General features: G+C 40.1%; 2 pseudogenes; both read left to right on the forward strand.

The window, feature by feature from the left end:
- LOC103199422 overlaps window positions 1-5,586 on the forward strand; it is a 14,477-nt pseudogene extending 8,891 nt beyond the window's left edge.
- Window positions 5,587-6,122: 536 nt separating this feature from the next.
- Window positions 6,123-7,075, forward strand: LOC103199423 (annotated as a pseudogene).
- The last annotated feature ends 2,345 nt before the right edge of the window (window positions 7,076-9,420 follow it).

Raw genomic sequence — 9,420 nt, forward strand, 5'->3', positions numbered from 1 at the left:
ATATGTTTTTTTTAATAGTCTATTTAGAGTGATATAAAATTCAAGTATTTGTATTTTAGTAACTTTAACACTCTTTATGAGCCAAATACTCTTTACTAATAAAATATAAGACAAGGGCCCTCCTCTAAATTCCTATAGATCTTCAAGCTATGTAAAGCCATAGTCACTTTTTGGAAATCTCAAGATGGCCCTCATCTATTCTTTAAAACTCAGCCAGTTACATATCACCTGGGAATACTCAGTCAGTTATTCACAAATTTCATCCAACATAGTTGAAGCCAAATATTTCTAATCCAACTTTCTCCCCAACATTCCTGGTCACATATCCTTACTGCTCTGCACTTTTCCCCATTTCTTTCCACTATTTTCCTTTTGGTAATTTTGTTACTGTTATGAAAAAATACATATTTATTGCAAATAACTTAGAAAAGATTAAAAAAAATCCATTACCATCATGTTGATTTTGACCCATAGTGACCCTATAGGACAGAGTAGAATCCCATAGGGTTTCCAAGGCTGTAAATCTTTATGGATACTGACTACTTCTTCTTTCTCCTACTGAGAAGCTGGTGGGTTCAAACTGCCAACATTTTGGTTAGCAAGCAAATGCTTTAACCACCGCACCACCAGAGCTCCTTTAGGAAATATGGAAGAGTAGAAATAATAAAATAAAAATCTTCCACCCAGATATAGTCATGGATTGCATGTACTATACAGGGCATTCTGTTGCCTGCTTCACCCAGAACCACCTCCTTGGAAACATCCTCTGCTGTCAACCCCAGCCCAGGGGGCAGAACTGTGTGTCTAGCTTTACTAGATGGCTCTATACTCCTGGTCACAACTGATTGGGTCTGAGATCCAACGCTTGACCAGCCAAAAACCAATCACATTCTCATCATATTCTGCCTCAAAACTTTGAGCTAAGACCCAAGAAGACTGACAATGATAATGGTAGTTGACACTGATAATGGCTTATGTTATAAGCAGAGAAAACTGGTATACATAAGGGGTGGCGGAGATAGAAGATGCATAGAAATTAGAAATAACAGAACCATACATTTCCTCAGAGGTGGAGAGAATAAGACAGCAACTTCTAGATGCTCTGATTCCCATGAGATCGGGGTCATCTGTAAAACTGTTCTTGGTATATAGTCATTCCTTACCCTCTTTACTAAGTGGGTTTCTAATCTCAGCCGTTGATCATGACTAGGGCTATATAATGGTGCCATAGCACATTGTTTTGTGACAATATTTTTCAGTGGATACATTGTGAGCATTTTCAATGCCATGAAATATTGTGTATTTAATGTGGTTATATTGTAGTTTGGGAGTTCTGGTAGTGTAGTGCCTAAGGCACTTGACTGCTAACCAGAAGGCTGGTGGTTCAAATCCACCAGCCACTCCTGGGAAGGATGGTTGGGCAGTCTACTTCCATAGTGATACCACCTCGGAAACCCAAGGAGGTGTCGCTATGAGTCAGGTCCGATTCGACGGCACATAACAACAACATACTGTAGTTCATATAGCCAATGCCTTGCTAGAAGATATTTAGGTTATATCCAATGTTTCACTGTTGTCAGCCCCCACCCCAATCTTTCCCACTGTACAATCCAGAATCCTTTTATTGTTATAAATAAGCTCCCTCATGTATTCAACCTTTACAAAGAATAGCCTCCACTGCTATGCCTCAGATGCTGTTCAGAAAGATGAAGAGTGAAAAGCTCACTACAATTTATATCTTGTTTTATGGGAGGATGAGCAATATCTCTAAAATATATTAACCTACCTAATATTTTTTTAAACCACTACTTCCATCCCTGCTTGATAATTTCATCTATATCATTCATATGGTAATTAACAAGCCATTAACTCGGCCAATGAAAACCCATTGCTAAAATGCTAATTAGCTAATCTTTGGTGCTAGGAATAAAGCAAACTAAAGCACTTGCAATGGCACCTCTGGAGTGTGGCATTGCTAATTAAATGCTAGTTGACCACCCCTGGCCTTCGAATACTGGATTAGGACAGTTGACTGCTTTAGGGTGGAGACTAAAGCTAACTAACGCACATTTACATCACACTGTTTATAGTGAAATGCTGTAAAGCAGATTATAGACATCATAACAACCACCATCAAACATGCATATAAACCAACTGAATGAAAGAGCTCCTCTAATACTTGTTTAGCCCCTCCACACAATCAGAAAACTGGTCAGATTTATTTTCTAACTAATTCTGCATGCATTTTACAAATGTGGTCTCTACATTCAATACTTAAGAAGAGAGTAAAGGAAATACATTTTATATACCTATCCAAATGTTTAGCAGTACGCCTAAGAGAAAAATATTTCTTCATGTCTTTATTATATCATCAATTTATGACCTGAAGTATAAAGATAAATTTCTCTAAAGTGCTTCTCTTTATTAACAAGAGAGAAAATAAATATGAACTTTCAGCATTCTAAGATACAGTGTTTTTTTCTTTAATATCACCATATTAATCTTTACCTCTGCAACAACTATTGAAATACAGGTAGTGCTGTTGTTCAGTCTTGAATAAGACACATTAACAAAGTTAATCCAAGGGAGATGCACTGTAGCATTAGCTTGAAACCTGCAGCATTAATAGAGTTCTCAAAACTATAGGATAAAAATATGATTTTCTTTTGGAAGTCAAAACATCATAGATCAACATGTGGCACAGCTTATTGAAATACATTTTGATATATTTTCCTTCTATTTATCTCAGATATGAATAGTAGTCAATTTCATATCTCAAATACAGTTTTCTGTGTCATATGCTTGAAATAATATAAGTGACAGGGTAAGACTCTTGAATGTTAAATATTACATCTTTGCTCAATTCTTATAAAAATATAACAAAAAAGAACTCGTAAGGACACAGGATAATGTTGATATATTGAGATCGTTTTAATTCTCCGTGTTAATATAATTGTGGATAATACACACATACATAAATATAGGCACATAAACAAATAAGCAAAGTAAACGGTTTTACTTATAGTTCCTTATTTATACAATAAGTATTACATATTATAAATCATTCATCTCCATTTATCCAAATTAGTTTTATCACAATACTGAACTATATTTTCATGTTGCCTAAGGCCCTCTTTACTATATGAAGTCCATTTGCTCAGGAATAAAATTGTCTAAGAACTCAAAAAAAACTAAGACTCACAACCCTTGAGTCAAATCCAACTCATAGGGATATCTCCTTGGGTTTTCTAGGTGCTATTGTTATGGAAGTAGATTGCCCAATCTTCCTTTAGAGGAGTGGCTGATGGGTTTGAACGGCCAGCTTTCTGGTTAGCAAATGCCTTAGGCACTATGCCATCAGAGCTCCCAAGAATCTTCTGTAAATTCATAAAACTCATGAATATGTTATTTTTTTTTCTATTTTGTACTAGGATTACTGGAACTGACCATCCTTAGTCTCTGTCCAATATGTCAATATCTAAAATGTAGCTAATCTATTCAAATAAAAATTATAATGAGAGCAGTTAGTCTATGTAGGGCTAACTCTAAGTAAACTTTTGAAAAAGCTTAGACTTGTTTTTCTAATCCTAGAACTCACCCCTGTTCTATTGCCTTATTCCCCTATTCTTACGTGCATCTACTGGCCACTCATGGATTCTCACAAATAAACCATTCCTGGTTCCTGGATTTACCAATTTCCAATGAATGGCAATGTCTAAACCTTCCCATCTCTTATTACCCCATTAAAGCATATTGTACTGCCCATTATCTCATTTCTTTCAGTCCTAAATACCTTATTAGGAAAGCAAATGAATTGATTTACACTATCTTGTTAATACAAGATAATGGTTTAATAGGAATTCCCCTCAGAAGCTATTTGAATATTAATGCATTAATTGTTCAACAAATATTAATTAAGTGTCTTCAATGCACTAGGCATTGCTCTATTTATGCTCTTGGGAATACATTAGTGAAGAAAGCGGACAAAAATCCCAGCCCTCTTCTAGCAAAGAGAATGACACAATAAACAACATACAGAATAAATAAGTGATGTAGTGTATTAGAAAATGGTTAGTGCTAGGAACAGAGTAAGAGGATCAAGAGGAGTTCTAGCGTTACAGTGGTTAAAACATTGGACTGCTAACCAAAAGTTCAGTGGTTCAAATCCACCAGCTGCTCCACAGGAAAAAGATGATGTAGTCTGCTTCCTAACGATTTACAGCCTTGGAAACTGTGTGGGGCAGTTCTACTCTGTCCTAAAGAGTCAATATGAACTGGAATTGATTCAACAGTAGTGGGTTAGGCTTTAAGGGGATCAGGAGTACAGGAGGGGGAAAGAAGTCAATAAATGACCAAAGACTTGAAGGAAGTGTTAAAAAATTAAATTTCCACAAGATTAAATTTGTATATAAATTCATAAACATTATATGCAATTCATAAATGGGGTGGGAGCTATCTGATCTGAAAGTCAGAAAAGAGCTCCCCAGAATGGTACAAAGTAGAAGGGATTTTATAAGCACAGATACACAGGCACAAGGAAGATATACTGGGTAAATTTTGGATTGGCTGAGGGGCATTTTCATTATTTGAGAAAAAGGAGAAATTTTTAACTAGGTTAAACTAAGCAGGCACATCTTAATTAGTTAGCTTAGGTTTCCGTTCCTGGGAGGGCCAAATGATTGGCTTAAGTTTCAGATCCTGGGGAGGATATGCGTTTTCAGAAAACAGAAATTAGTAGGTTTTAGTTCACCAGGTGGGCTCAGCATAAGTGACTCCATTTGGTGCCTAGTATTCTCAGGTTGAAAAGCAGCTCTGGTGGCACAGTGGTTAAAGCACTCAGCTGCTAACCAGAAGGTTGATGGAAACTCAGTGAGGCAGTTCTCCTCTGTCCTATAGGCTCACTATGAGTTGGAATTGATGTCAGTAGGTGGATAGGTGGAAGGAATCCTGGTGACACAGTGGCTGAGTGCTGGATTGCTAACCAAAATGTCATTGATTCCAACCCACCAGCCATTCCTGAAAGAAAGATGTGACAATCTGCTTCTGTAAAGATTATAACCTTGGAAACCCTAAAGGACAATTCTAGATTGTTTCATGGGGTCACCATGAGCCAAAATTAACTTGACAGCACCTAACTACAACAGCCAGGTTTACAGAGTTGAGGAGCAAACCATCAAGGTATTTGGAGAAAGTGCATCCCTGGCAGAGAAAATAGCCACTGCAAAGGCCCTAAAGCAGAAGCATGCATAATATTCTTGAGGAATGGCAAATAAAACAGTGTGCCTGGAATAGAGTGAGTCCAGGATAGTAAGAGAGGATATGTGAAAAAAAAGGAGGAATGGAAAATAGAGAGAAAACAGATTATGAAGCATATTGGTGATAAGAACTTTGACAATTTAACCATAATTAAATACACTTTGGGAATTCCAGTACCCAGTAAGTGTGGAGGATTATTTGAAGTCCTGGGAATTCAAAAATGGACAGAATGCCTTTAGAGATTTTGCAATTAGCCAGGAATTAAAACTACAGCATAGGCAATTACAGCATAAAGTGAAAAATTCTGTAATGAGAATATTTATAAGATGAACTCAAAAAACAGGAGGAATGCCTCAAGATGCAGCCCAGTGGACAAGATGGGAAGTTGAGTGTAAGGGAAGATTTGGCAGTACTTGAGTTAAAATGAGCTGATCAGAAATTTAGGTATCTAATATATGGGGCCACTCCCCGGAAGGAAGATTGGGCAATCTACTTCCGTAGTGATACTGCCTCGGAAACCCAAGGAGGGGTCGCTATGAGTCGGGTCTGACTCGTGGGCACATAACAACAACAATATATGGGGGGAGCTCTAGTGGTGTACTGGATATAGCACTTGACTGCTGACCAGAAGGTCAGCAGTTCAAACCCACCAGCCGCTCCATGGAAGAAAGCCAGAACTATCTACTTGTGTAAAGATTTACAGCCTTGGAAACCTCATTGGGTTCACTATGGGTCGGAAATGACTTGATGGCAGTGAGTTTGGTTTTTTGGTTTAGTATATGGGGAGGGCATCCTAGGCAAGAGAGTTAAAATCAAAGACCTAAGGTTGAGGTGCGGGCGGCGGGCGGAGCTGGTCCGGTTGTGCTATGGCTCCTCGCGGCTTGCAGTCCCGGCCCGCCTCCCGAGCCGCCTGCCTGCCCACCCTGGAGCCCCCTGCCCCCGGCCCCGCCGCCATTCGAGACAGCTGGTTCCGCGAGACCTGCAGCCTATGGCCGGGTCAGACCTTGTCGCTGCAGGTGGAGGAGCTGCTGCACCATCAGCGCTCGGGGTACCAGGACATCATTGTCTTCCGCAGTAAGACCAATGGCAATGTGCTGGTGTTGGACGGCGTCCTCAGTGCACCGAGAGGGATGAGTTTTCTTACCAGGAGATGATTGCCAACCTGCCCCTCTGCAGCTTCCCCAACCCACGCAAGGTGCTGATCATCGGGGCGGGGATGGGGGTGTCCTGCGGGAAGTGGTGAAGCACCCTTCTGTGGAGGCCATGGTCCAGTGTGAAATTGACGAGGATGTCATCCAAGTCTCTAAAAAGTTCTTGCCAGGCATGGCTGTTGGCTACTCCAGCTCAAAGCTGACCCTCCATGTGGGTGACGGTTTTAAGTTCATGAAACAGAACTAGGATGCCTTCGATGTAATCATCACTGACTCCTCAGACCCCATGGGCCCTGCCGAGAACCTCTTTAAGGAATCCTATTACCAGCTCATGAAGACTGCCCTCAAGGAAGATGGCATTCTCTGTTGCCAGGGTGAGTGACAATGGTGCCCCTGGACCTCATCAAAGAGATGCGGCAGTTCTGCAAGTCACTCTTCCCCGTGGTGGCATGGCCTACGCCTACTGCACCATCCCCACCTACCCCAGCGGCCAGATCGGCTTCATGCCATGCAGTAAGAACCCAACCGCCAACTTCCGGGAGGCAGTGCAGCAGCTGACACAGACGCAGGTGGAGCAGGGACAACTGAAGTACTACAACTCAGGTGTTCACCAGGCGGCCTTTGTGCTGCCCGAATTCGCCCACAAGGCCCTGAGTAATGTGAGGTGAGTCTGGAGCTGTTGCTGCAGCTGCCGTCACCCCCCTAAAACCTCGGACCAGGGAGCTGCAAGGGGCCCGGGCCCCCATAGTCCTGCACAAGACTCTTTGCGGGCTCTCACCAACCAACCAAGTGTTACTGGCCCCACAATGCTGCCCGGCCTGCCCTGCTGGGTGGACTGTCTGTCTTACTCTCTCTCCATGTGGCATCCAGCCTCCAAGCTTATACCAGCTGTGTACAGCACCTTCTCTGCCTTCTGTTGCCCTTCATTCACCAAACACGTGTGTTTATAACAAAACAAAACAAAACAAAAATCAAAGACATAGTAAAAAGTGTAATGTTTCCTAGGTGTTACAAATAGTGCAGCAGCTTTGCAAAAAGAGAGTGTATTGTCTGGTAAGCACTGAGTATGATGAGCTGTGTGTGTTGTCACAGTGCCCTGTTCTGATGTATAAATAGGGTAGGGATCTCTTCCAAATGGAGTCAACTGCACATCTGAGCCTCTTCTGATCCCAAAGCCACAGAACATGGCAATGCATTAGCATAACAGAATCCGCAACACAACTTATATTTCCATCATCATTCTCAAACTACTATTACTCAGATGACTCGTAATACTAAAAGTTCTAGATAGATATTATCTGCCCCTACTTTATGTAGCATTAATGAAAAAAAAATGGTTTTAAATTACTGCAGCAGCTTGTTTCTTCATTTTAAATAATCCCTGACATTTATCTCAGAAGTAAAGATTTAGTGTACAAAGTTCAGTAGTGGGGCATTTTTAGTAATTCAACAGATGTTGACATCTGATTCCAGGAAGCAGATCACCAGGCTTTCATTTGGTAAATTCGAACCATCAACTTTTTTGCTAGTAGCTGAGCATCACCCGTGGACCATTCAGTGAGAAATTGCTCATGGCCAAAAAGTCAAAGCACTTTAAGAACTGGAATGTCTATTATTCAAATCTACCACTGAGTTCCTCTGGTGATTTTATTTTTATTTGTTATTCTACCTCTCAGCTACAGAACTTACATTTGGTTCTTTTTCTACAATTTTTTTATCACTTTAATGATATTGTCTATTTGATACAATATCATCATCATATGTTCCTTTACTTTTTTAATAGTGTTCTCCTTTAGTTCTTTACCACTCATCTGTCATTTTGTCATACTGTGGTGGCTTGTATGCTGCTGTGAGGCTGGAGAATTGGTCAACATTCAGCTATTTCAGGAGGTAGCATATGATAAAGAACAAATGGTATTAAAAGAAGTCCAAGCTGCATTGAAGGAATTGGAGAAAAAACAAGGCTCCAGGAATTGACAGAATACCCACTGAGATGTTTCAACAAACAGATGCAGTGCTGGAGGTGCTTATTCATTCATGCTAAGAGATTTGGAAGACAGCAACCTGGCCAACTGACTGGAAGAGATCTGTATTTGTTCTCATTCTTAAAAAGGTAATCCAATAGAATGTGGAAAATTTTGAACAATATCACACACAAGCAAAATTTTGCTAAGGATAATTCAAAAATAGTTGGCAGCAGTATAATGATAGAGAATTTCCAAGAATTCAAGCTGGACTCAGAAGAGGACACAGAATGAGGGATATCATTGCTGATGTCAGATAGATCTTGGCTGAAAGCAAGGAATTTCAGAAAGACGTTTATTTTTGTTTTATTGACTATGAGAAGGCATTCAACTCTGTGTATCAAACAAATTATAAATAACATTGTGGAGAGTGGAAATTCCAGAACACTTAATTATGCTCATGAGGAAACAGTACATAGACCAACAGGCTGTCAATCAAATAAAACAAGAGGATAGTGCATGATTTAAAACTAGGAAGGATGTGTATCAGGGTTGTAGCCTCTCACTAAATTTATTCAATTTGTATGATTAGCAAAGAAACAAAAAAGCTGGACTGTATGAAAAAGAATACTGCATCAGGATTGGAGGAAGACTCATCAATAACCTGTGATATACAGGTGACAGAACTTTGCTTGCTGAAGGTAAAGAGGACCTGAAGCACTTACTGGCAAAGATCAGAGATTAGTTTTCATGATAAGTGGAGAAAAGATTGAAGTTGTAAAGGATTTCATTTTACTTGGATCCACAATCAACACCCGTGGAAGCACCAGTCAAGAAATCAGAGGTTGTATTGCACTGGGCATATCTGCTGCAAAAGATCTCTTTACAGTGTTAAGAAGCAAAAATGTCACTAAGGTGTGCCCGACCCAAGCCATGATATTTTTAATTGCCTCGTATGCATGTAGAAGCTGGAGGTGAATAAGGAAGACTGAGGAAGAGTTGATGCCTTTGAATTGTGGTATTGGCAAATAATACTGAAAATACCATGG

Source organism: Orycteropus afer, unplaced genomic scaffold, assembly GCF_000298275.1.
Source record: "Orycteropus afer afer isolate SDZICR_OR568_19922 unplaced genomic scaffold, OryAfe1.0 scaffold00111, whole genome shotgun sequence".
NCBI lineage: Eukaryota > Metazoa > Chordata > Mammalia > Tubulidentata > Orycteropodidae > Orycteropus > Orycteropus afer.